This window comes from Pungitius pungitius, unplaced genomic scaffold (genome assembly GCF_949316345.1).
Source record: "Pungitius pungitius unplaced genomic scaffold, fPunPun2.1 scaffold_33, whole genome shotgun sequence".
Lineage (NCBI taxonomy): Eukaryota > Metazoa > Chordata > Actinopteri > Perciformes > Gasterosteidae > Pungitius > Pungitius pungitius.
In genome coordinates, this window is record NW_026909866.1 from 279,084 (window position 1) to 297,500 (window position 18,417).

Below are 18,417 nucleotides of genomic sequence, written 5' to 3' on the forward strand. Positions count from 1 at the left end.
GGGAAAAAGGTTAATGTTTCCGCCCAGTTTCGAACTGGGGACCTTTCGCGTGTTAGGCGAACGTGATAACCACTACACTACGGAAACCACAGCTAGGTTTCTTTTGAACATATGCCTGCTCTTTGGGGAAGATCTTGATCTGATGGCTTCATCATGACTTGACCTTCATCACTATTCTACAGTTTGACGTCAGTTCGAAAGCGGTCGGGATGAGAATCAATTCCTACATGTACGAGGCTGTGGTTTTCCGCTAGGAAGTTGAGGACTGATCAAACCCAGCCAGGACTGAATTTTCGCCGGAAGGGAAAGTGTTCAAGTGCGTACCTTCTCTTCACAACGGCCAGAAATCTGGCATAAGGATTTCAGAGTGATTCCTCGTTAGTATAGTGGACAGTATCTCTGCCTGTCACGCAGAAGACCAGGGTTCGATTCCCTGACGGGGAGAGTCTTCGTCAAACAGTAAGCGTATGCTCAGACTGGAAGCGTAGTCTTTTTTAATTGACCAAGTGAATCATTTTCTTTTGCAGACAGGGCGGGAAAAAGGTCAATGTTTCCGCCCAGTTTTGAACTGGGGACCTTTCGCGTGTTAGGCGAACGTAATAACCACTACACTACGGAAACCAAGGCTAGGTTTCTTTTGAACATATGCCTGCTCTTTGCGGAAGATCTTGATCTGATGGCTGATCTGATGAGAATATAGTGGACAGTATCTCTGCCTGTCACGCAGAAGAACAGGGTTCGATTCCCTGACGGGGAGAGTCTTCGTCAAACAGTAAGCGTATGCTCAGACTGGAAGCGTAGTCTTTTTTAATTGACCAAGTGAATCATTTTCTTTTGCAGACAGCGCGGGAAAAAGGTCAATGTTTCCGCCCAGTTTCGAACTGGGGACCTTTCGCTTGTTAGGCGAACGTGATAACCACTACACTACGGAAACCACAGCTAGGTTTCTTTTGAACATATGCCTGCTCTTTGCGGAAGATCTTGATCTGATGGCTGATCTGAAGAGAATATAGTGGACAGTATCTCTGCCTGTCACGCAGAAGACCAGGGTTCGATTCCCTGACGGGTAGAGTCTTCGTCAAACAGTAAGCGTATGCTCAGACTGGAAGCGTAGTCTTTTTTAATTGACCAAGTTAATCATTTTCTTTTGCAGACAGGGCGGGAAAAAGGTCAATGTTTCCGCCCAGTTTCGAACTGGGGACCTTTCGCGTGTTAGGCGAACGTGATAACCACTACACTACGGAAACCACGGCTAGGTTTCTTTTGAACATATGCCTGCTCTTTGCGGAAGATCTTGATCTGATGGCTGATCTGATGAGAATATAGTGGACAGTATCTCTGCCTGTCACGCAGAAGACCAGGGTTCGATTCCCTGACGGGGAGAGTCTTCGTCAAACAGTAAGCGTATGCTCAGACTGGAAGCGTAGTCTTTTTTAATTGACCAAGTTAATCATTTTCTTTTGCAGACAGGGCGGGAAAAAGGTCAATGTTTCCGCCCAGTTTCGAACTGGGGACCTTTCGCGTGTTAGGCGAACGTGATAACCACTACACTACGGAAACCACGGCTAGGGTTCTTTTGAACATATGCCTGCTCTTTGCGGAAGATCTTGATCTGATGGCTGATCTGATGAGGATATAGTGGACAGTATCTCTGCCTGTCACGCAGAAGACCAGGGTTCGATTCCCTGACGGGGAGAGTCTTCGTCAAACAGTAAGCGTATGCTCAGACTGGAAGCGTGGTCTTTTTTAATTGACCAAGTGAATCATTTTCTTTTGCAGACAGGGCGGGAAAAAGGTCAATGTTTCCGCCCAGTTTCGAACTGGGGACCTTTCGCGTGTTAGGCGAACGTGATAACCACTACACTACGGAAACCACGGCTAGGTTTCTTTTGAACATATGCCTGCTCTTTGCGGAAGATCTTGATCTGATGGCTGATCTGATGAGAATATAGTGGACAGTATCTCTGCCTGTCACGCAGAAGACCAGGGTTCGATTCCCTGACGGGGAGAGTCTTCGTCAAACAGTAAGCGTATGCTCAGACTGGAAGCGTAGTCTTTTTTAATTGACCAAGTTAATCATTTTCTTTTGCAGACAGGGCGGGAAAAAGGTCAATGTTTCCGCCCAGTTTCGAACTGGGGACCTTTCGCGTGTTAGGCGAACGTGATAACCACTACACTACGGAAACCACGGCTAGGGTTCTTTTGAACATATGCCTGCTCTTTGCGGAAGATCTTGATCTGATGGCTGATCTGATGAGGATATAGTGGACAGTATCTCTGCCTGTCACGCAGAAGACCAGGGTTCGATTCCCTGACGGGGAGAGTCTTCGTCAAACAGTAAGCGTATGCTCAGACTGGAAGCGTGGTCTTTTTTAATTGACCAAGTGAATCATTTTCTTTTGCAGACAGGGCGGGAAAAAGGTCAATGTTTCCGCCCAGTTTCGAACTGGGGACCTTTCGCGTGTTAGGCGAACGTGATAACCACTACACTACGGAATTTTCGCCGGAAGGGAAAGTGTTCAAGTGCGTACCTTCTCTTCACAAAGGCCAGAAATCTGGCATAAGGATTTCAGAGTGATTCCTCGTTAGTATAGTGGACAGTATCTCTGCCTGTCACGCAGAAGACCAGGGTTCGATTCCCTGACGGGGAGTCTTCGTCAAACAGTAAGCGTATGCTCAGACTGGAAGCGTAGTCTTTTTTAATTGACCAAGTGAATAATTTTCTTTTGCAGACAGGGCGGGAAAAAGGTTAATGTTTCCGCCCAGTTTCGAACTGGGGACCTTTCGCGTGTTAGGCGAACGTGATAACCACTACACTACGGAAACCACAGCTAGGTTTCTTTTGAACATATGCCTGCTCTTTGGGGAAGATCTTGATCTGATGGCTTCATCATGACTTGACCTTCATCACTATGCTACAGTTTGACGTCAGTTCTAAAGCGGTCGGGATGAGAATCCATTCCTACATGTACGAGGCTGTGGTTTTCCGCTAGGAAGTTGAGGACTGATCAAACCCAGCCAGGACTGAATTTTCGCCGGAAGGGAAAGTGTTCAAGTGCGTACCTTCTCTTCACAACGGCCAGAAATCTGGCATAAGGATTTCAGAGTGATTCCTCGTTAGTATAGTGGACAGTATCTCTGCCTGTCACGCAGAAGACCAGGGTTCGATTCCCTGACGGGGAGAGTCTTCGTCAAACAGTAAGCGTATGCTCAGACTGGAAGCGTAGTCTTTTTTAATTGACCAAGTGAATCATTTTCTTTTGCAGACAGGGCGGGAAAAAGGTCAATGTTTCCGCCCAGTTTTGAACTGGGGACCTTTCACGTGTAAGGCGAACGTGATAACCACTACACTACGGAAACCAAGGCTAGGTTTCTTTTGAACATATGCCTGCTCTTTGCGGAAGATCTTGATCTGATGGCTGATCTGATGAGAATATAGTGGACAGTATCTCTGCCTGTCACGCAGAAGACCAGGGTTCGATTCCCTGACGGGGAGAGTCTTCGTCAAACAGTAAGCGTATGCTCAGACTGGAAGCGTAGTCTTTTTTAATTGACCAAGTGAATCATTTTCTTTTGCAGACAGCGCGGGAAAAAGGTCAATGTTTCCGCCCAGTTTCGAACTGGGGACCTTTCGCGTGTTAGGCGAACGTGATAACCACTACACTACGGAAACCACGGCTAGGTTTCTTTTGAACATATGCCTGCTCTTTGCGGAAGATCTTGATCTGATGGCTGATCTGAAGAGAATATAGTGGACAGTATCTCTGCCTGTCACACAGAAGACCAGGGTTCGATTCCCTGACGGGGAGAGTCTTCGTCAAACAGTAAGCGTATGCTCAGACTGGAAGCGTAGTCTTTTTTAATTGACCAAGTGAATCATTTTCTTTTGCAGACAGCGCGGGAAAAAGGTCAATGTTTCCGCCCAGTTTCGAACTGGGGACCTTTCGCGTGTTAGGCGAACGTAATAACCACTACACTACGGAAACCAAGGCTAGGTTTCTTTTGAACATATGCCTGCTCTTTGCGGAAGATCTTGATCTGATGGCTGATCTGATGAGAATATAGTGGACAGTATCTCTGCCTGTCACGCAGAAGACCAGGGTTCGATTCCCTGACGGGGAGAGTCTTCGTCAAACAGTAAGCGTATGCTCAGACTGGAAGCGTAGTCTTTTTTAATTGACCAAGTGAATAATTTTCTTTTGCAGACAGGGCGGGAAAAAGGTTAATGTTTCCGCCCAGTTTCGAACTGGGGACCTTTCGCGTGTTAGGCAAACGTGATAACCACTACACTACGGAAACCACAGCTAGGTTTCTTTTGAACATATGCCTGCTCTTTGCGGAAGATCTTGATCTGATGGCTGATCTGAAGAGAATATAGTGGACAGTATCTCTGCCTGTCACGCAGAAGACCAGGGTTCGATTCCCTGACGGGGAGAGTCTTCGTCAAACAGTAAGCGTATGCTCAGACTGGAAGCGTAGTCTTTTTTAATTGACCAAGTGAATCATTTTCTTTTGCAGACAGCGCGGGAAAAAGGTCAATGTTTCCGCCCAGTTTCGAACTGGGGACCTTTCGCGTGTTAGGCGAACGTGATAACCACTACACTACGGAAACCACAGCTAGGTTTCTTTTGAACATATGCCTGCTCTTTGCGGAAGATCTTGATCTGATGGCTGATCTGAAGAGAATATAGTGGACAGTATCTCTGCCTGTCACGCAGAAGACCAGGGTTCGATTCCCTGACGGGTAGAGTCTTCGTCAAACAGTAAGCGTATGCTCAGACAGGAAGCGTAGTCTTTTTTAATTGACCAAGTTAATCATTTTCTTTTGCAGACAGGGCGGGAAAAAGGTCAATGTTTCCGCCCAGTTTCGAACTGGGGACCTTTCGCGTGTTAGGCGAACGTGATAACCACTACACTACGGAAACCACGGCTAGGTTTCTTTTGAACATATGCCTGCTCTTTGCGGAAGATCTTGATCTGATGGCTGATCTGAAGAGAATATAGTGGACAGTATCTCTGCCTGTCACGCAGAAGACCAGGGTTCGATTCCCTGACGGGGAGAGTCTTCGTCAAACAGTAAGCGTATGCTCCGACTGGAAGCGTAGTCTTTTTTAATTGACCAAATGAATCATTTTCTTTTGCAGACAGCGCGGGAAAAAGGTCAATGTTTCCGCCCAGTTTCGAACTGGGGACCTTTCGCGTGTTAGGCGAACGTGATAACCACTACACTACGGAAACCACGGCTAGCTTTCTTTTGAACATATGCCTGCTCTTTGCGGAAGATCTTGATCTGATGGCTGATCTGATGAGAATATAGTGGACAGTATCTCTGCCTGTCACGCAGAAGACCAGGGTTCGATTCCCTGACGGGGAGAGTCTTCGTCAAACAGTAAGCGTATGCTCAGACTGGAAGCGTGGTCTTTTTTAATTGACCAAGTGAATCATTTTCTTTTGCAGACAGGGCGGGAAAAAGGTCAATGTTTCCGCCCAGTTTTGAACTGGGGACCTTTCGCGTGTTAGGCGAACGTGATAACCACTACACTACGGAATTTTCGCCGGAAGGGAAAGTGTTCAAGTGCGTACCTTCTCTTCACAACGGCCAGAAATCTGGCATAAGGATTTCAGAGTGATTCCTCGTTAGTATAGTGGACAGTATCTCTGCCTGTCACGCAGAAGACCAGGGTTCGATTCCCTGACGGGGAGAGTCTTCGTCAAACAGTAAGCGTATGCTCAGACTGGAAGCGTAGTCTTTTTTAATTGACCAAGTGAATAATTTTCTTTTGCAGACAGGGCGGGAAAAAGGTTAATGTTTCCGCCCAGTTTCGAACTGGGGACCTTTCGCGTGTTAGGCGAACGTGATAACCACTACACTACGGAAACCACAGCTAGGTTTCTTTTGAACATATGCCTGCTCTTTGGGGAAGATCTTGATCTGATGGCTTCATCATGACTTGACCTTCATCACTATTCTACAGTTTGACGTCAGTTCGAAAGCGGTCGGGATGAGAATCAATTCCTACATGTACGAGGCTGTGGTTTTCCGCTAGGAAGTTGAGGACTGATCAAACCCAGCCAGGACTGAATTTTCGCCGGAAGGGAAAGTGTTCAAGTGCGTACCTTCTCTTCACAACGGCCAGAAATCTGGCATAAGGATTTCAGAGTGATTCCTCGTTAGTATAGTGGACAGTATCTCTGCCTGTCACGCAGAAGACCAGGGTTCGATTCCCTGACGGGGAGAGTCTTCGTCAAACAGTAAGCGTATGCTCAGACTGGAAGCGTAGTCTTTTTTAATTGACCAAGTGAATCATTTTCTTTTGCAGACAGGGCGGGAAAAAGGTCAATGTTTCCGCCCAGTTTTGAACTGGGGACCTTTCGCGTGTTAGGCGAACGTAATAACCACTACACTACGGAAACCAAGGCTAGGTTTCTTTTGAACATATGCCTGCTCTTTGCGGAAGATCTTGATCTGATGGCTGATCTGATGAGAATATAGTGGACAGTATCTCTGCCTGTCACGCAGAAGAACAGGGTTCGATTCCCTGACGGGGAGAGTCTTCGTCAAACAGTAAGCGTATGCTCAGACTGGAAGCGTAGTCTTTTTTAATTGACCAAGTGAATCATTTTCTTTTGCAGACAGCGCGGGAAAAAGGTCAATGTTTCCGCCCAGTTTCGAACTGGGGACCTTTCGCTTGTTAGGCGAACGTGATAACCACTACACTACGGAAACCACAGCTAGGTTTCTTTTGAACATATGCCTGCTCTTTGCGGAAGATCTTGATCTGATGGCTGATCTGAAGAGAATATAGTGGACAGTATCTCTGCCTGTCACGCAGAAGACCAGGGTTCGATTCCCTGACGGGGAGAGTCTTCGTCAAACAGTAAGCGTATGCTCAGACTGGAAGCGTAGTCTTTTTTAATTGACCAAGTTAATCATTTTCTTTTGCAGACAGGGCGGGAAAAAGGTCAATGTTTCCGCCCAGTTTCGAACTGGGGACCTTTCGCGTGTTAGGCGAACGTGATAACCACTACACTACGGAAACCACGGCTAGGTTTCTTTTGAACATATGCCTGCTCTTTGCGGAAGATCTTGATCTGATGGCTGATCTGATGAGAATATAGTGGACAGTATCTCTGCCTGTCACGCAGAAGACCAGGGTTCGATTCCCTGACGGGGAGAGTCTTCGTCAAACAGTAAGCGTATGCTCAGACTGGAAGCGTAGTCTTTTTTAATTGACCAAGTTAATCATTTTCTTTTGCAGACAGGGCGGGAAAAAGGTCAATGTTTCCGCCCAGTTTCGAACTGGGGACCTTTCGCGTGTTAGGCGAACGTGATAACCACTACACTACGGAAACCACGGCTAGGGTTCTTTTGAACATATGCCTGCTCTTTGCGGAAGATCTTGATCTGATGGCTGATCTGATGAGGATATAGTGGACAGTATCTCTGCCTGTCACGCAGAAGACCAGGGTTCGATTCCCTGACGGGGAGAGTCTTCGTCAAACAGTAAGCGTATGCTCAGACTGGAAGCGTGGTCTTTTTTAATTGACCAAGTGAATCATTTTCTTTTGCAGACAGGGCGGGAAAAAGGTCAATGTTTCCGCCCAGTTTCGAACTGGGGACCTTTCGCGTGTTAGGCGAACGTGATAACCACTACACTACGGAATTTTCGCCGGAAGGGAAAGTGTTCAAGTGCGTACCTTCTCTTCACAAAGGCCAGAAATCTGGCATAAGGATTTCAGAGTGATTCCTCGTTAGTATAGTGGACAGTATCTCTGCCTGTCACGCAGAAGACCAGGGTTCGATTCCCTGACGGGGAGTCTTCGTCAAACAGTAAGCGTATGCTCAGACTGGAAGCGTAGTCTTTTTTAATTGACCAAGTGAATAATTTTCTTTTGCAGACAGGGCGGGAAAAAGGTTAATGTTTCCGCCCAGTTTCGAACTGGGGACCTTTCGCGTGTTAGGCGAACGTGATAACCACTACACTACGGAAACCACAGCTAGGTTTCTTTTGAACATATGCCTGCTCTTTGGGGAAGATCTTGATCTGATGGCTTCATCATGACTTGACCTTCATCACTATGCTACAGTTTGACGTCAGTTCTAAAGCGGTCGGAATGAGAATCAATTCCTACATGTACGAGGCTGTGGTTTTCCGCTAGGAAGTTGAGGACTGATCAAACCCAGCCAGGACTGAATTTTCGCCGGAAGGGAAAGTGTTCAAGTGCGTACCTTCTCTTCACAACGGCCAGAAATCTGGCATAAGGATTTCAGAGTGATTCCTCGTTAGTATAGTGGACAGTATCTCTGCCTGTCACGCAGAAGACCAGGGTTCGATTCCCTGACGGGGAGAGTCTTCGTCAAACAGTAAGCGTATGCTCAGACTGGAAGCGTAGTCTTTTTTAATTGACCAAGTGAATCATTTTCTTTTGCAGACAGGGCGGGAAAAAGGTCAATGTTTCCGCCCAGTTTTGAACTGGGGACCTTTCACGTGTAAGGCGAACGTGATAACCACTACACTACGGAAACCAAGGCTAGGTTTCTTTTGAACATATGCCTGCTCTTTGCGGAAGATCTTGATCTGATGGCTGATCTGATGAGAATATAGTGGACAGTATCTCTGCCTGTCACGCAGAAGACCAGGGTTCGATTCCCTGACGGGGAGAGTCTTCGTCAAACAGTAAGCGTATGCTCAGACTGGAAGCGTAGTCTTTTTTAATTGACCAAGTGAATCATTTTCTTTTGCAGACAGCGCGGGAAAAAGGTCAATGTTTCCGCCCAGTTTCGAACTGGGGACCTTTCGCGTGTTAGGCGAACGTGATAACCACTACACTACGGAAACCACGGCTAGGTTTCTTTTGAACATATGCCTGCTCTTTGCGGAAGATCTTGATCTGATGGCTGATCTGAAGAGAATATAGTGGACAGTATCTCTGCCTGTCACACAGAAGACCAGGGTTCGATTCCCTGACGGGGAGAGTCTTCGTCAAACAGTAAGCGTATGCTCAGACTGGAAGCGTAGTCTTTTTTAATTGACCAAGTGAATCATTTTCTTTTGCAGACAGCGCGGGAAAAAGGTCAATGTTTCCGCCCAGTTTCGAACTGGGGACCTTTCGCGTGTTAGGCGAACGTAATAACCACTACACTACGGAAACCAAGGCTAGGTTTCTTTTGAACATATGCCTGCTCTTTGCGGAAGATCTTGATCTGATGGCTGATCTGATGAGAATATAGTGGACAGTATCTCTGCCTGTCACGCAGAAGACCAGGGTTCGATTCCCTGACGGGGAGAGTCTTCGTCAAACAGTAAGCGTATGCTCAGACTGGAAGCGTAGTCTTTTTTAATTGACCAAGTGAATAATTTTCTTTTGCAGACAGGGCGGGAAAAAGGTTAATGTTTCCGCCCAGTTTCGAACTGGGGACCTTTCGCGTGTTAGGCAAACGTGATAACCACTACACTACGGAAACCACAGCTAGGTTTCTTTTGAACATATGCCTGCTCTTTGCGGAAGATCTTGATCTGATGGCTGATCTGAAGAGAATATAGTGGACAGTATCTCTGCCTGTCACGCAGAAGACCAGGGTTCGATTCCCTGACGGGGAGAGTCTTCGTCAAACAGTAAGCGTATGCTCAGACTGGAAGCGTTGTCTTTTTTAATTGACCAAGTGAATCATTTTCTTTTGCAGACAGCGCGGGAAAAAGGTCAATGTTTCCGCCCAGTTTCGAACTGGGGACCTTTCGCGTGTTAGGCGAACGTGATAACCACTACACTACGGAAACCACAGCTAGGTTTCTTTTGAACATATGCCTGCTCTTTGCGGAAGATCTTGATCTGATGGCTGATCTGAAGAGAATATAGTGGACAGTATCTCTGCCTGTCACGCAGAAGACCAGGGTTCGATTCCCTGACGGGTAGAGTCTTCGTCAAACAGTAAGCGTATGCTCAGACAGGAAGCGTAGTCTTTTTTAATTGACCAAGTTAATCATTTTCTTTTGCAGACAGGGCGGGAAAAAGGTCAATGTTTCCGCCCAGTTTCGAACTGGGGACCTTTCGCGTGTTAGGCGAACGTGATAACCACTACACTACGGAAACCACGGCTAGGTTTCTTTTGAACATATGCCTGCTCTTTGCGGAAGATCTTGATCTGATGGCTGATCTGATGAGAATATAGTGGACAGTATCTCTGCCTGTCACGCAGAAGACCAGGGTTCGATTCCCTGACGGGGAGAGTCTTCGTCAAACAGTAAGCGTATGCTCCGACTGGAAGCGTAGTCTTTTTTAATTGACCAAATGAATCATTTTCTTTTGCAGACAGCGCGGGAAAAAGGTCAATGTTTCCGCCCAGTTTCGAACTGGGGACCTTTCGCGTGTTAGGCGAACGTGATAACCACTACACTACGGAAACCACGGCTAGGTTTCTTTTGAACATATGCCTGCTCTTTGCGGAAGATCTTGATCTGATAGCTGATCTGATGAGAATATAGTGGACAGTATCTCTGCCTGTCACGCAGAAGACCAGGGTTCGATTCCCTGACGGGGAGAGTCTTCGTCAAACAGTAAGCGTATGCTCAGACTGGAAGCGTAGTCTTTTTTAATTGACCAAGTTAATCATTTTCTTTTGCAGACAGGGCGGGAAAAAGGTCAATGTTTCCGCCCAGTTTCGAACTGGGGACCTTTCGCGTGTTAGGCGAACGTGATAACCACTACACTACGGAAACCACGGCTAGGGTTCTTTTGAACATATGCCTGCTCTTTGCGGAAGATCTTGATCTGATGGCTGATCTGATGAGGATATAGTGGACAGTATCTCTGCCTGTCACGCAGAAGACCAGGGTTCGATTCCCTGACGGGGAGAGTCTTCGTCAAACAGTAAGCGTATGCTCAGACTGGAAGCGTGGTCTTTTTTAATTGACCAAGTGAATCATTTTCTTTTGCAGACAGGGCGGGAAAAAGGTCAATGTTTCCGCCCAGTTTCGAACTGGGGACCTTTCGCGTGTTAGGCGAACGTGATAACCACTACACTACGGAAACCACGGCTAGGTTTCTTTTGAACATATGCCTGCTCTTTGCGGAAGATCTTGATCTGATGGCTGATCTGATGAGAATATAGTGGACAGTATCTCTGCCTGTCACGCAGAAGACCAGGGTTCGATTCCCTGACGGGGAGAGTCTTCGTCAAACAGTAAGCGTATGCTCAGACTGGAAGCGTAGTCTTTTTTAATTGACCAAGTTAATCATTTTCTTTTGCAGACAGGGCGGGAAAAAGGTCAATGTTTCCGCCCAGTTTCGAACTGGGGACCTTTCGCGTGTTAGGCGAACGTGATAACCACTACACTACGGAAACCACGGCTAGGGTTCTTTTGAACATATGCCTGCTCTTTGCGGAAGATCTTGATCTGATGGCTGATCTGATGAGGATATAGTGGACAGTATCTCTGCCTGTCACGCAGAAGACCAGGGTTCGATTCCCTGACGGGGAGAGTCTTCGTCAAACAGTAAGCGTATGCTCAGACTGGAAGCGTGGTCTTTTTTAATTGACCAAGTGAATCATTTTCTTTTGCAGACAGGGCGGGAAAAAGGTCAATGTTTCCGCCCAGTTTCGAACTGGGGACCTTTCGCGTGTTAGGCGAACGTGATAACCACTACACTACGGAATTTTCGCCGGAAGGGAAAGTGTTCAAGTGCGTACCTTCTCTTCACAAAGGCCAGAAATCTGGCATAAGGATTTCAGAGTGATTCCTCGTTAGTATAGTGGACAGTATCTCTGCCTGTCACGCAGAAGACCAGGGTTCGATTCCCTGACGGGGAGTCTTCGTCAAACAGTAAGCGTATGCTCAGACTGGAAGCGTAGTCTTTTTTAATTGACCAAGTGAATAATTTTCTTTTGCAGACAGGGCGGGAAAAAGGTTAATGTTTCCGCCCAGTTTCGAACTGGGGACCTTTCGCGTGTTAGGCGAACGTGATAACCACTACACTACGGAAACCACAGCTAGGTTTCTTTTGAACATATGCCTGCTCTTTGGGGAAGATCTTGATCTGATGGCTTCATCATGACTTGACCTTCATCACTATGCTACAGTTTGACGTCAGTTCTAAAGCGGTCGGGATGAGAATCAATTCCTACATGTACGAGGCTGTGGTTTTCCGCTAGGAAGTTGAGGACTGATCAAACCCAGCCAGGACTGAATTTTCGCCGGAAGGGAAAGTGTTCAAGTGCGTACCTTCTCTTCACAACGGCCAGAAATCTGGCATAAGGATTTCAGAGTGATTCCTCGTTAGTATAGTGGACAGTATCTCTGCCTGTCACGCAGAAGACCAGGGTTCGATTCCCTGACGGGGAGAGTCTTCGTCAAACAGTAAGCGTATGCTCAGACTGGAAGCGTAGTCTTTTTTAATTGACCAAGTGAATCATTTTCTTTTGCAGACAGGGCGGGAAAAAGGTCAATGTTTCCGCCCAGTTTTGAACTGGGGACCTTTCACGTGTAAGGCGAACGTGATAACCACTACACTACGGAAACCAAGGCTAGGTTTCTTTTGAACATATGCCTGCTCTTTGCGGAAGATCTTGATCTGATGGCTGATCTGATGAGAATATAGTGGACAGTATCTCTGCCTGTCACGCAGAAGACCAGGGTTCGATTCCCTGACGGGGAGAGTCTTCGTCAAACAGTAAGCGTATGCTCAGACTGGAAGCGTAGTCTTTTTTAATTGACCAAGTGAATCATTTTCTTTTGCAGACAGCGCGGGAAAAAGGTCAATGTTTCCGCCCAGTTTCGAACTGGGGACCTTTCGCGTGTTAGGCGAACGTGATAACCACTACACTACGGAAACCACGGCTAGGTTTCTTTTGAACATATGCCTGCTCTTTGCGGAAGATCTTGATCTGATGGCTGATCTGAAGAGAATATAGTGGACAGTATCTCTGCCTGTCACACAGAAGACCAGGGTTCGATTCCCTGACGGGGAGAGTCTTCGTCAAACAGTAAGCGTATGCTCAGACTGGAAGCGTAGTCTTTTTTAATTGACCAAGTGAATAATTTTCTTTTGCAGACAGGGCGGGAAAAAGGTTAATGTTTCCGCCCAGTTTCGAACTGGGGACCTTTCGCGTGTTAGGCAAACGTGATAACCACTACACTACGGAAACCACAGCTAGGTTTCTTTTGAACATATGCCTGCTCTTTGCGGAAGATCTTGATCTGATGGCTGATCTGAAGAGAATATAGTGGACAGTATCTCTGCCTGTCACGCAGAAGACCAGGGTTCGATTCCCTGACGGGGAGAGTCTTCGTCAAACAGTAAGCGTATGCTCAGACTGGAAGCGTAGTCTTTTTTAATTGACCAAGTGAATCATTTTCTTTTGCAGACAGCGCGGGAAAAAGGTCAATGTTTCCGCCCAGTTTCGAACTGGGGACCTTTCGCGTGTTAGGCGAACGTGATAACCACTACACTACGGAAACCACGGCTAGGTTTCTTTTGAACATATGCCTGCTCTTTGCGGAAGATCTTGATCTGATAGCTGATCTGATGAGAATATAGTGGACAGTATCTCTGCCTGTCACGCAGAAGACCAGGGTTCGATTCCCTGACGGGGAGAGTCTTCGTCAAACAGTAAGCGTATGCTCAGACTGGAAGCGTAGTCTTTTTTAATTGACCAAGTGAATCATTTTCTTTTGCAGACAGGGCGGGAAAAAGGTCAATGTTTCCGCCCAGTTTTGAACTGGGGACCTTTCACGTGTAAGGCGAACGTGATAACCACTACACTACAGAAACCAAGGCTAGGTTTCTTTTGAACATATGCCTGCTCTTTGCGGAAGATCTTGATCTGATGGCTGATCTGATGAGAATATAGTGGACAGTATCTCTGCCTGTCACGCAGAAGACCAGGGTTCGATTCCCTGACGGGGAGAGTCTTCGTCAAACAGTAAGCGTATGCTCAGACTGGAAGCGTAGTCTTTTTTAATTGACCAAGTGAATCATTTTCTTTTGCAGACAGCGCGGGAAAAAGGTCAATGTTTCCGCCCAGTTTCGAACTGGGGACCTTTCGCGTGTTAGGCGAACGTGATAACCACTACACTACGGAAACCACGGCTAGGTTTCTTTTGAACATATGCCTGCTCTTTGCGGAAGATCTTGATCTGATGGCTGATCTGAAGAGAATATAGTGGACAGTATCTCTGCCTGTCACGCAGAAGACCAGGGTTCGATTCCCTGACGGGGAGAGTCTTCGTCAAACAGTAAGCGTATGCTCAGACTGGAAGCGTAGTCTTTTTTAATTGACCAAGTGAATCATTTTCTTTTGCAGACAGCGCGGGAAAAAGGTCAATGTTTCCGCCCAGTTTCGAACTGGGGACCTTTCGCGTGTTAGGCGAACGTAATAACCACTACACTACGGAAACCAAGGCTAGGTTTCTTTTGAACATATGCCTGCTCTTTGCGGAAGATCTTGATCTGATGGCTGATCTGATGAGAATATAGTGGACAGTATCTCTGCCTGTCACGCAGAAGACCAGGGTTCGATTCCCTGACGGGGAGAGTCTTCGTCAAACAGTAAGCGTATGCTCAGACTGGAAGCGTAGTCTTTTTTAATTGACCAAGTGAATAATTTTCTTTTGCAGACAGGGCGGGAAAAAGGTTAATGTTTCCGCCCAGTTTCGAACTGGGGACCTTTCGCGTGTTAGGCAAACGTGATAACCACTACACTACGGAAACCACAGCTAGGTTTCTTTTGAACATATGCCTGCTCTTTGCGGAAGATCTTGATCTGATGGCTGATCTGAAGAGAATATAGTGGACAGTATCTCTGCCTGTCACGCAGAAGACCAGGGTTCGATTCCCTGACGGGGAGAGTCTTCGTCAAACAGTAAGCGTATGCTCAGACTGGAAGCGTAGTCTTTTTTAATTGACCAAGTGAATCATTTTCTTTTGCAGACAGCGCGGGAAAAAGGTCAATGTTTCCGCCCAGTTTCGAACTGGGGACCTTTCGCGTGTTAGGCGAACGTGATAACCACTACACTACGGAAACCACAGCTAGGTTTCTTTTGAACATATGCCTGCTCTTTGCGGAAGATCTTGATCTGATGGCTGATCTGAAGAGAATATAGTGGACAGTATCTCTGCCTGTCACGCAGAAGACCAGGGTTCGATTCCCTGACGGGGAGAGTCTTCGTCAAACAGTAAGCGTATGCTCAGACTGGAAGCGTAGTCTTTTTTAATTGACCAAGTTAATCATTTTCTTTTGCAGACAGGGCGGGAAAAAGGTCAATGTTTCCGCCCAGTTTCGAACTGGGGACCTTTCGCGTGTTAGGCGAACGTGATAACCACTACACTACGGAAACCACGGCTAGGTTTCTTTTGAACATATGCCTGCTCTTTGCGGAAGATCTTGATCTGATGGCTGATCTGATGAGAATATAGTGGACAGTATCTCTGCCTGTCACGCAGAAGACCAGGGTTCGATTCCCTGACGGGGAGAGTCTTCGTCAAACAGTAAGCGTATGCTCCGACTGGAAGCGTAGTCTTTTTTAATTGACCAAATGAATCATTTTCTTTTGCAGACAGCGCGGGAAAAAGGTCAATGTTTCCGCCCAGTTTCGAACTGGGGACCTTTCGCGTGTTAGGCGAACGTGATAACCACTACACTACGGAAACCACGGCTAGGTTTCTTTTGAACATATGCCTGCTCTTTGCGGAAGATCTTGATCTGATAGCTGATCTGATGAGAATATAGTGGACAGTATCTCTGCCTGTCACGCAGAAGACCAGGGTTCGATTCCCTGACGGGGAGAGTCTTCGTCAAACAGTAAGCGTATGCTCAGACTGGAAGCGTGGTCTTTTTTAATTGACCAAGTGAATCATTTTCTTTTGCAGACAGGGCGGGAAAAAGGTCAATGTTTCCGCCCAGTTTTGAACTGGGGACCTTTCGCGTGTTAGGCGAACGTGATAACCACTACACTACGGAATTTTCGCCGGAAGGGAAAGTGTTCAAGTGCGTACCTTCTCTTCACAACGGCCAGAAATCTGGCATAAGGATTTCAGAGTGATTCCTCGTTAGTATAGTGGACAGTATCTCTGCCTGTCACGCAGAAGACCATGGTTCGATTCCCTGACGGGGAGAGTCTTCGTCAAACAGTAAGCGTATGCTCAGACTGGAAGCGTAGTCTTTTTTAATTGACCAAGTGAATCATTTTCTTTTGCAGACAGCGCGGGAAAAAGGTCAATGTTTCCGCCCAGTTTCGAACTGGGGACCTTTCGCGTGTTAGGCGAACGTGATAACCACTACACTACGGAAACCACAGCTAGGTTTCTTTTGAACATATGCCTGCTCTTTGCGGAAGATCTTGATCCGATGGCTGATCTGAAGAGAATATAGTGGACAGTATCTCTGCCTGTCACGCAGAAGACCAGGGTTCGATTCCCTGACGGGTAGAGTCTTCGTCAAACAGTAAGCGTATGCTCAGACTGGAAGCGTAGTCTTTTTTAATTGACCAAGTTAATCATTTTCTTTTGCAGACAGGGCGGGAAAAAGGTCAATGTTTCCGCCCAGTTTCGAACTGGGGACCTTTCGCGTGTTAGGCGAACGTGATAACCACTACACTACGGAAACCACGGCTAGGTTTCTTTTGAACATATGCCTGCTCTTTGCGGAAGATCTTGATCTGATGGCTGATCTGATGAGAATATAGTGGACAGTATCTCTGCCTGTCACGCAGAAGACCAGGGTTCGATTCCCTGACGGGGAGAGTCTTCGTCAAACAGTAAGCGTATGCTCAGACTGGAAGCGTGGTCTTTTTTAATTGACCAAGTGAATCATTTTCTTTTGCAGACAGGGCGGGAAAAAGGTCAATGTTTCCGCCCAGTTTTGAACTGGGGACCTTTCGCGTGTTAGGCGAACGTGATAACCACTACACTACGGAATTTTCGCCGGAAGGGAAAGTGTTCAAGTGCGTACCTTCTCTTCACAACGGCCAGAAATCTGGCATAAGGATTTCAGAGTGATTCCTCGTTAGTATAGTGGACAGTATCTCTGCCTGTCACGCAGAAGACCAGGGTTCGATTCCCTGACGGGGAGAGTCTTCGTCAAACAGTAAGCGTATGCTCAGACTGGAAGCGTAGTCTTTTTTAATTGACCAAGTGAATAATTTTCTTTTGCAGACAGGGCGGGAAAAAGGTTAATGTTTCCGCCCAGTTTCGAACTGGGGACCTTTCGCGTGTTAGGCGAACGTGATAACCACTACACTACGGAAACCACAGCTAGGTTTCTTTTGAACATATGCCTGCTCTTTGGGGAAGATCTTGATCTGATGGCTTCATCATGACTTGACCTTCATCACTATTCTACAGTTTGACGTCAGTTCTAAAGCGGTCGGGATGAGAATCAATTCCTACATGTACGAGGCTGTGGTTTTCCGCTAGGAAGTTGAGGACTGATCAAACCCAGCCAGGACTGAATTTTCGCCGGAAGGGAAAGTGTTCAAGTGCGTACCTTCTCTTTACAACGGCCAGAAATCTGGCATAAGGATTTCAGAGTGATTCCTCGTTAGTATAGTGGACAGTATCTCTGCCTGTCACGCAGAAGACCAGGGTTCGATTCCCTGACGGGGAGAGTCTTCGTCAAACAGTAAGCGTATGCTCAGACTGGAAGCGTAGTCTTTTTTAATTGACCAAGTGAATCATTTTCTTTTGCAGACAGGGCGGGAAAAAGGTCAATGTTTCCGCCCAGTTTTGAACTGGGGACCTTTCGCGTGTTAAGCGAACGTAATAACCACTACACTACGGAAACCAAGGCTAGGTTTCTTTTGAACATATGCCTGCTCTTTGCGGAAGATCTTGATCTGATGGCTGATCTGATGAGAATATAGTGGACAGTATCTCTGCCTGTCACGCAGAAGACCAGGGTTCGATTCCCTGACGGGGAGAGTCTTCGTCAAACAGTAAGCGTATGCTCCGACTGGAAGCGTAGTCTTTTTTAATTGACCAAATGAATCATTTTCTTTTGCAGACAGCGCGGGAAAAAGGTCAATGTTTCCGCCCAGTTTCGAACTGGGGACCTTTCGCGTGTTAGGCGAACGTGATAACCACTACACTACGGAAACCACGGCTAGGTTTCTTTTGAACATATGCCTGCTCTTTGCGGAAGATCTTGATCTGATAGCTGATCTGATGAGAATATAGTGGACAGTATCTCTGCCTGTCACGCAGAAGACCAGGGTTCGATTCCCTGACGGGGAGAGTCTTCGTCAAACAGTAAGCGTATGCTCAGACTGGAAGCGTGGTCTTTTTTAATTGACCAAGTGAATCATTTTCTTTTGCAGACAGGGCGGGAAAAAGGTCAATGTTTCCGCCCAGTTTTGAACTGGGGACCTTTCGCGTGTTAGGCGAACGTGAAAACCACTACACTACGGAATTTTCGCCTGAAGG

At 46.9% G+C, this 18,417-nt stretch overlaps 49 non-coding genes across 49 annotated transcripts; 11 read left to right on the forward strand and 38 right to left on the reverse strand.

Moving 5' to 3' along the window:
• Positions 1-14: 14 nt before the first annotated feature.
• On the reverse strand, positions 15-87 carry trnav-aac (transfer RNA valine (anticodon AAC)). Its single transcript has one exon. It is a non-coding gene; the product is annotated as a tRNA-Val (tRNA).
• Positions 88-372: 285 nt separating this feature from the next.
• trnad-guc (transfer RNA aspartic acid (anticodon GUC)) lies at positions 373-444 on the forward strand. The gene has a single exon. It is a non-coding gene; the product is annotated as a tRNA-Asp (tRNA).
• A 417-nt stretch (positions 445-861) lies between these two features.
• On the reverse strand, positions 862-934 carry trnav-aac (transfer RNA valine (anticodon AAC)). Its single transcript has one exon. It is a non-coding gene; the product is annotated as a tRNA-Val (tRNA).
• Positions 935-1,174: 240 nt separating this feature from the next.
• On the reverse strand, positions 1,175-1,247 carry trnav-aac (transfer RNA valine (anticodon AAC)). The gene has a single exon. It is a non-coding gene; the product is annotated as a tRNA-Val (tRNA).
• A 240-nt stretch (positions 1,248-1,487) lies between these two features.
• trnav-aac (transfer RNA valine (anticodon AAC)) lies at positions 1,488-1,560 on the reverse strand. Its single transcript has one exon. It is a non-coding gene; the product is annotated as a tRNA-Val (tRNA).
• Positions 1,561-1,800: 240 nt separating this feature from the next.
• On the reverse strand, positions 1,801-1,873 carry trnav-aac (transfer RNA valine (anticodon AAC)). Its single transcript has one exon. It is a non-coding gene; the product is annotated as a tRNA-Val (tRNA).
• Positions 1,874-2,113: 240 nt separating this feature from the next.
• On the reverse strand, positions 2,114-2,186 carry trnav-aac (transfer RNA valine (anticodon AAC)). Its single transcript has one exon. It is a non-coding gene; the product is annotated as a tRNA-Val (tRNA).
• A 393-nt stretch (positions 2,187-2,579) lies between these two features.
• On the forward strand, positions 2,580-2,651 carry trnad-guc (transfer RNA aspartic acid (anticodon GUC)). Its single transcript has one exon. It is a non-coding gene; the product is annotated as a tRNA-Asp (tRNA).
• A 102-nt stretch (positions 2,652-2,753) lies between these two features.
• On the reverse strand, positions 2,754-2,826 carry trnav-aac (transfer RNA valine (anticodon AAC)). The gene has a single exon. It is a non-coding gene; the product is annotated as a tRNA-Val (tRNA).
• Positions 2,827-3,111: 285 nt separating this feature from the next.
• Positions 3,112-3,183, forward strand: trnad-guc (transfer RNA aspartic acid (anticodon GUC)). The gene has a single exon. It is a non-coding gene; the product is annotated as a tRNA-Asp (tRNA).
• Positions 3,184-3,287: 104 nt separating this feature from the next.
• Positions 3,288-3,360, reverse strand: trnav-uac (transfer RNA valine (anticodon UAC)). Its single transcript has one exon. It is a non-coding gene; the product is annotated as a tRNA-Val (tRNA).
• A 240-nt stretch (positions 3,361-3,600) lies between these two features.
• On the reverse strand, positions 3,601-3,673 carry trnav-aac (transfer RNA valine (anticodon AAC)). The gene has a single exon. It is a non-coding gene; the product is annotated as a tRNA-Val (tRNA).
• An 866-nt stretch (positions 3,674-4,539) lies between these two features.
• Positions 4,540-4,612, reverse strand: trnav-aac (transfer RNA valine (anticodon AAC)). The gene has a single exon. It is a non-coding gene; the product is annotated as a tRNA-Val (tRNA).
• Positions 4,613-4,852: 240 nt separating this feature from the next.
• Positions 4,853-4,925, reverse strand: trnav-aac (transfer RNA valine (anticodon AAC)). Its single transcript has one exon. It is a non-coding gene; the product is annotated as a tRNA-Val (tRNA).
• Positions 4,926-5,165: 240 nt separating this feature from the next.
• trnav-aac (transfer RNA valine (anticodon AAC)) lies at positions 5,166-5,238 on the reverse strand. Its single transcript has one exon. It is a non-coding gene; the product is annotated as a tRNA-Val (tRNA).
• Positions 5,239-5,631: 393 nt separating this feature from the next.
• On the forward strand, positions 5,632-5,703 carry trnad-guc (transfer RNA aspartic acid (anticodon GUC)). Its single transcript has one exon. It is a non-coding gene; the product is annotated as a tRNA-Asp (tRNA).
• A 104-nt stretch (positions 5,704-5,807) lies between these two features.
• On the reverse strand, positions 5,808-5,880 carry trnav-aac (transfer RNA valine (anticodon AAC)). Its single transcript has one exon. It is a non-coding gene; the product is annotated as a tRNA-Val (tRNA).
• A 285-nt stretch (positions 5,881-6,165) lies between these two features.
• trnad-guc (transfer RNA aspartic acid (anticodon GUC)) lies at positions 6,166-6,237 on the forward strand. The gene has a single exon. It is a non-coding gene; the product is annotated as a tRNA-Asp (tRNA).
• Positions 6,238-6,654: 417 nt separating this feature from the next.
• trnav-aac (transfer RNA valine (anticodon AAC)) lies at positions 6,655-6,727 on the reverse strand. The gene has a single exon. It is a non-coding gene; the product is annotated as a tRNA-Val (tRNA).
• A 240-nt stretch (positions 6,728-6,967) lies between these two features.
• Positions 6,968-7,040, reverse strand: trnav-aac (transfer RNA valine (anticodon AAC)). Its single transcript has one exon. It is a non-coding gene; the product is annotated as a tRNA-Val (tRNA).
• A 240-nt stretch (positions 7,041-7,280) lies between these two features.
• trnav-aac (transfer RNA valine (anticodon AAC)) lies at positions 7,281-7,353 on the reverse strand. The gene has a single exon. It is a non-coding gene; the product is annotated as a tRNA-Val (tRNA).
• A 393-nt stretch (positions 7,354-7,746) lies between these two features.
• Positions 7,747-7,818, forward strand: trnad-guc (transfer RNA aspartic acid (anticodon GUC)). Its single transcript has one exon. It is a non-coding gene; the product is annotated as a tRNA-Asp (tRNA).
• A 102-nt stretch (positions 7,819-7,920) lies between these two features.
• On the reverse strand, positions 7,921-7,993 carry trnav-aac (transfer RNA valine (anticodon AAC)). The gene has a single exon. It is a non-coding gene; the product is annotated as a tRNA-Val (tRNA).
• A 285-nt stretch (positions 7,994-8,278) lies between these two features.
• Positions 8,279-8,350, forward strand: trnad-guc (transfer RNA aspartic acid (anticodon GUC)). Its single transcript has one exon. It is a non-coding gene; the product is annotated as a tRNA-Asp (tRNA).
• Positions 8,351-8,454: 104 nt separating this feature from the next.
• On the reverse strand, positions 8,455-8,527 carry trnav-uac (transfer RNA valine (anticodon UAC)). Its single transcript has one exon. It is a non-coding gene; the product is annotated as a tRNA-Val (tRNA).
• A 240-nt stretch (positions 8,528-8,767) lies between these two features.
• On the reverse strand, positions 8,768-8,840 carry trnav-aac (transfer RNA valine (anticodon AAC)). Its single transcript has one exon. It is a non-coding gene; the product is annotated as a tRNA-Val (tRNA).
• An 866-nt stretch (positions 8,841-9,706) lies between these two features.
• trnav-aac (transfer RNA valine (anticodon AAC)) lies at positions 9,707-9,779 on the reverse strand. Its single transcript has one exon. It is a non-coding gene; the product is annotated as a tRNA-Val (tRNA).
• Positions 9,780-10,019: 240 nt separating this feature from the next.
• On the reverse strand, positions 10,020-10,092 carry trnav-aac (transfer RNA valine (anticodon AAC)). Its single transcript has one exon. It is a non-coding gene; the product is annotated as a tRNA-Val (tRNA).
• Positions 10,093-10,332: 240 nt separating this feature from the next.
• trnav-aac (transfer RNA valine (anticodon AAC)) lies at positions 10,333-10,405 on the reverse strand. Its single transcript has one exon. It is a non-coding gene; the product is annotated as a tRNA-Val (tRNA).
• Positions 10,406-10,645: 240 nt separating this feature from the next.
• trnav-aac (transfer RNA valine (anticodon AAC)) lies at positions 10,646-10,718 on the reverse strand. Its single transcript has one exon. It is a non-coding gene; the product is annotated as a tRNA-Val (tRNA).
• A 240-nt stretch (positions 10,719-10,958) lies between these two features.
• On the reverse strand, positions 10,959-11,031 carry trnav-aac (transfer RNA valine (anticodon AAC)). The gene has a single exon. It is a non-coding gene; the product is annotated as a tRNA-Val (tRNA).
• A 240-nt stretch (positions 11,032-11,271) lies between these two features.
• On the reverse strand, positions 11,272-11,344 carry trnav-aac (transfer RNA valine (anticodon AAC)). Its single transcript has one exon. It is a non-coding gene; the product is annotated as a tRNA-Val (tRNA).
• Positions 11,345-11,737: 393 nt separating this feature from the next.
• Positions 11,738-11,809, forward strand: trnad-guc (transfer RNA aspartic acid (anticodon GUC)). The gene has a single exon. It is a non-coding gene; the product is annotated as a tRNA-Asp (tRNA).
• Positions 11,810-11,911: 102 nt separating this feature from the next.
• trnav-aac (transfer RNA valine (anticodon AAC)) lies at positions 11,912-11,984 on the reverse strand. The gene has a single exon. It is a non-coding gene; the product is annotated as a tRNA-Val (tRNA).
• A 285-nt stretch (positions 11,985-12,269) lies between these two features.
• Positions 12,270-12,341, forward strand: trnad-guc (transfer RNA aspartic acid (anticodon GUC)). Its single transcript has one exon. It is a non-coding gene; the product is annotated as a tRNA-Asp (tRNA).
• Positions 12,342-12,445: 104 nt separating this feature from the next.
• Positions 12,446-12,518, reverse strand: trnav-uac (transfer RNA valine (anticodon UAC)). The gene has a single exon. It is a non-coding gene; the product is annotated as a tRNA-Val (tRNA).
• A 240-nt stretch (positions 12,519-12,758) lies between these two features.
• trnav-aac (transfer RNA valine (anticodon AAC)) lies at positions 12,759-12,831 on the reverse strand. Its single transcript has one exon. It is a non-coding gene; the product is annotated as a tRNA-Val (tRNA).
• A 553-nt stretch (positions 12,832-13,384) lies between these two features.
• trnav-aac (transfer RNA valine (anticodon AAC)) lies at positions 13,385-13,457 on the reverse strand. Its single transcript has one exon. It is a non-coding gene; the product is annotated as a tRNA-Val (tRNA).
• A 240-nt stretch (positions 13,458-13,697) lies between these two features.
• On the reverse strand, positions 13,698-13,770 carry trnav-uac (transfer RNA valine (anticodon UAC)). Its single transcript has one exon. It is a non-coding gene; the product is annotated as a tRNA-Val (tRNA).
• Positions 13,771-14,010: 240 nt separating this feature from the next.
• On the reverse strand, positions 14,011-14,083 carry trnav-aac (transfer RNA valine (anticodon AAC)). Its single transcript has one exon. It is a non-coding gene; the product is annotated as a tRNA-Val (tRNA).
• An 866-nt stretch (positions 14,084-14,949) lies between these two features.
• On the reverse strand, positions 14,950-15,022 carry trnav-aac (transfer RNA valine (anticodon AAC)). Its single transcript has one exon. It is a non-coding gene; the product is annotated as a tRNA-Val (tRNA).
• A 240-nt stretch (positions 15,023-15,262) lies between these two features.
• On the reverse strand, positions 15,263-15,335 carry trnav-aac (transfer RNA valine (anticodon AAC)). The gene has a single exon. It is a non-coding gene; the product is annotated as a tRNA-Val (tRNA).
• A 240-nt stretch (positions 15,336-15,575) lies between these two features.
• On the reverse strand, positions 15,576-15,648 carry trnav-aac (transfer RNA valine (anticodon AAC)). The gene has a single exon. It is a non-coding gene; the product is annotated as a tRNA-Val (tRNA).
• A 569-nt stretch (positions 15,649-16,217) lies between these two features.
• Positions 16,218-16,290, reverse strand: trnav-aac (transfer RNA valine (anticodon AAC)). The gene has a single exon. It is a non-coding gene; the product is annotated as a tRNA-Val (tRNA).
• A 240-nt stretch (positions 16,291-16,530) lies between these two features.
• trnav-aac (transfer RNA valine (anticodon AAC)) lies at positions 16,531-16,603 on the reverse strand. The gene has a single exon. It is a non-coding gene; the product is annotated as a tRNA-Val (tRNA).
• A 393-nt stretch (positions 16,604-16,996) lies between these two features.
• Positions 16,997-17,068, forward strand: trnad-guc (transfer RNA aspartic acid (anticodon GUC)). Its single transcript has one exon. It is a non-coding gene; the product is annotated as a tRNA-Asp (tRNA).
• Positions 17,069-17,172: 104 nt separating this feature from the next.
• Positions 17,173-17,245, reverse strand: trnav-aac (transfer RNA valine (anticodon AAC)). The gene has a single exon. It is a non-coding gene; the product is annotated as a tRNA-Val (tRNA).
• Positions 17,246-17,530: 285 nt separating this feature from the next.
• On the forward strand, positions 17,531-17,602 carry trnad-guc (transfer RNA aspartic acid (anticodon GUC)). The gene has a single exon. It is a non-coding gene; the product is annotated as a tRNA-Asp (tRNA).
• A 417-nt stretch (positions 17,603-18,019) lies between these two features.
• On the reverse strand, positions 18,020-18,092 carry trnav-aac (transfer RNA valine (anticodon AAC)). Its single transcript has one exon. It is a non-coding gene; the product is annotated as a tRNA-Val (tRNA).
• Positions 18,093-18,417: the final 325 nt, after the last annotated feature.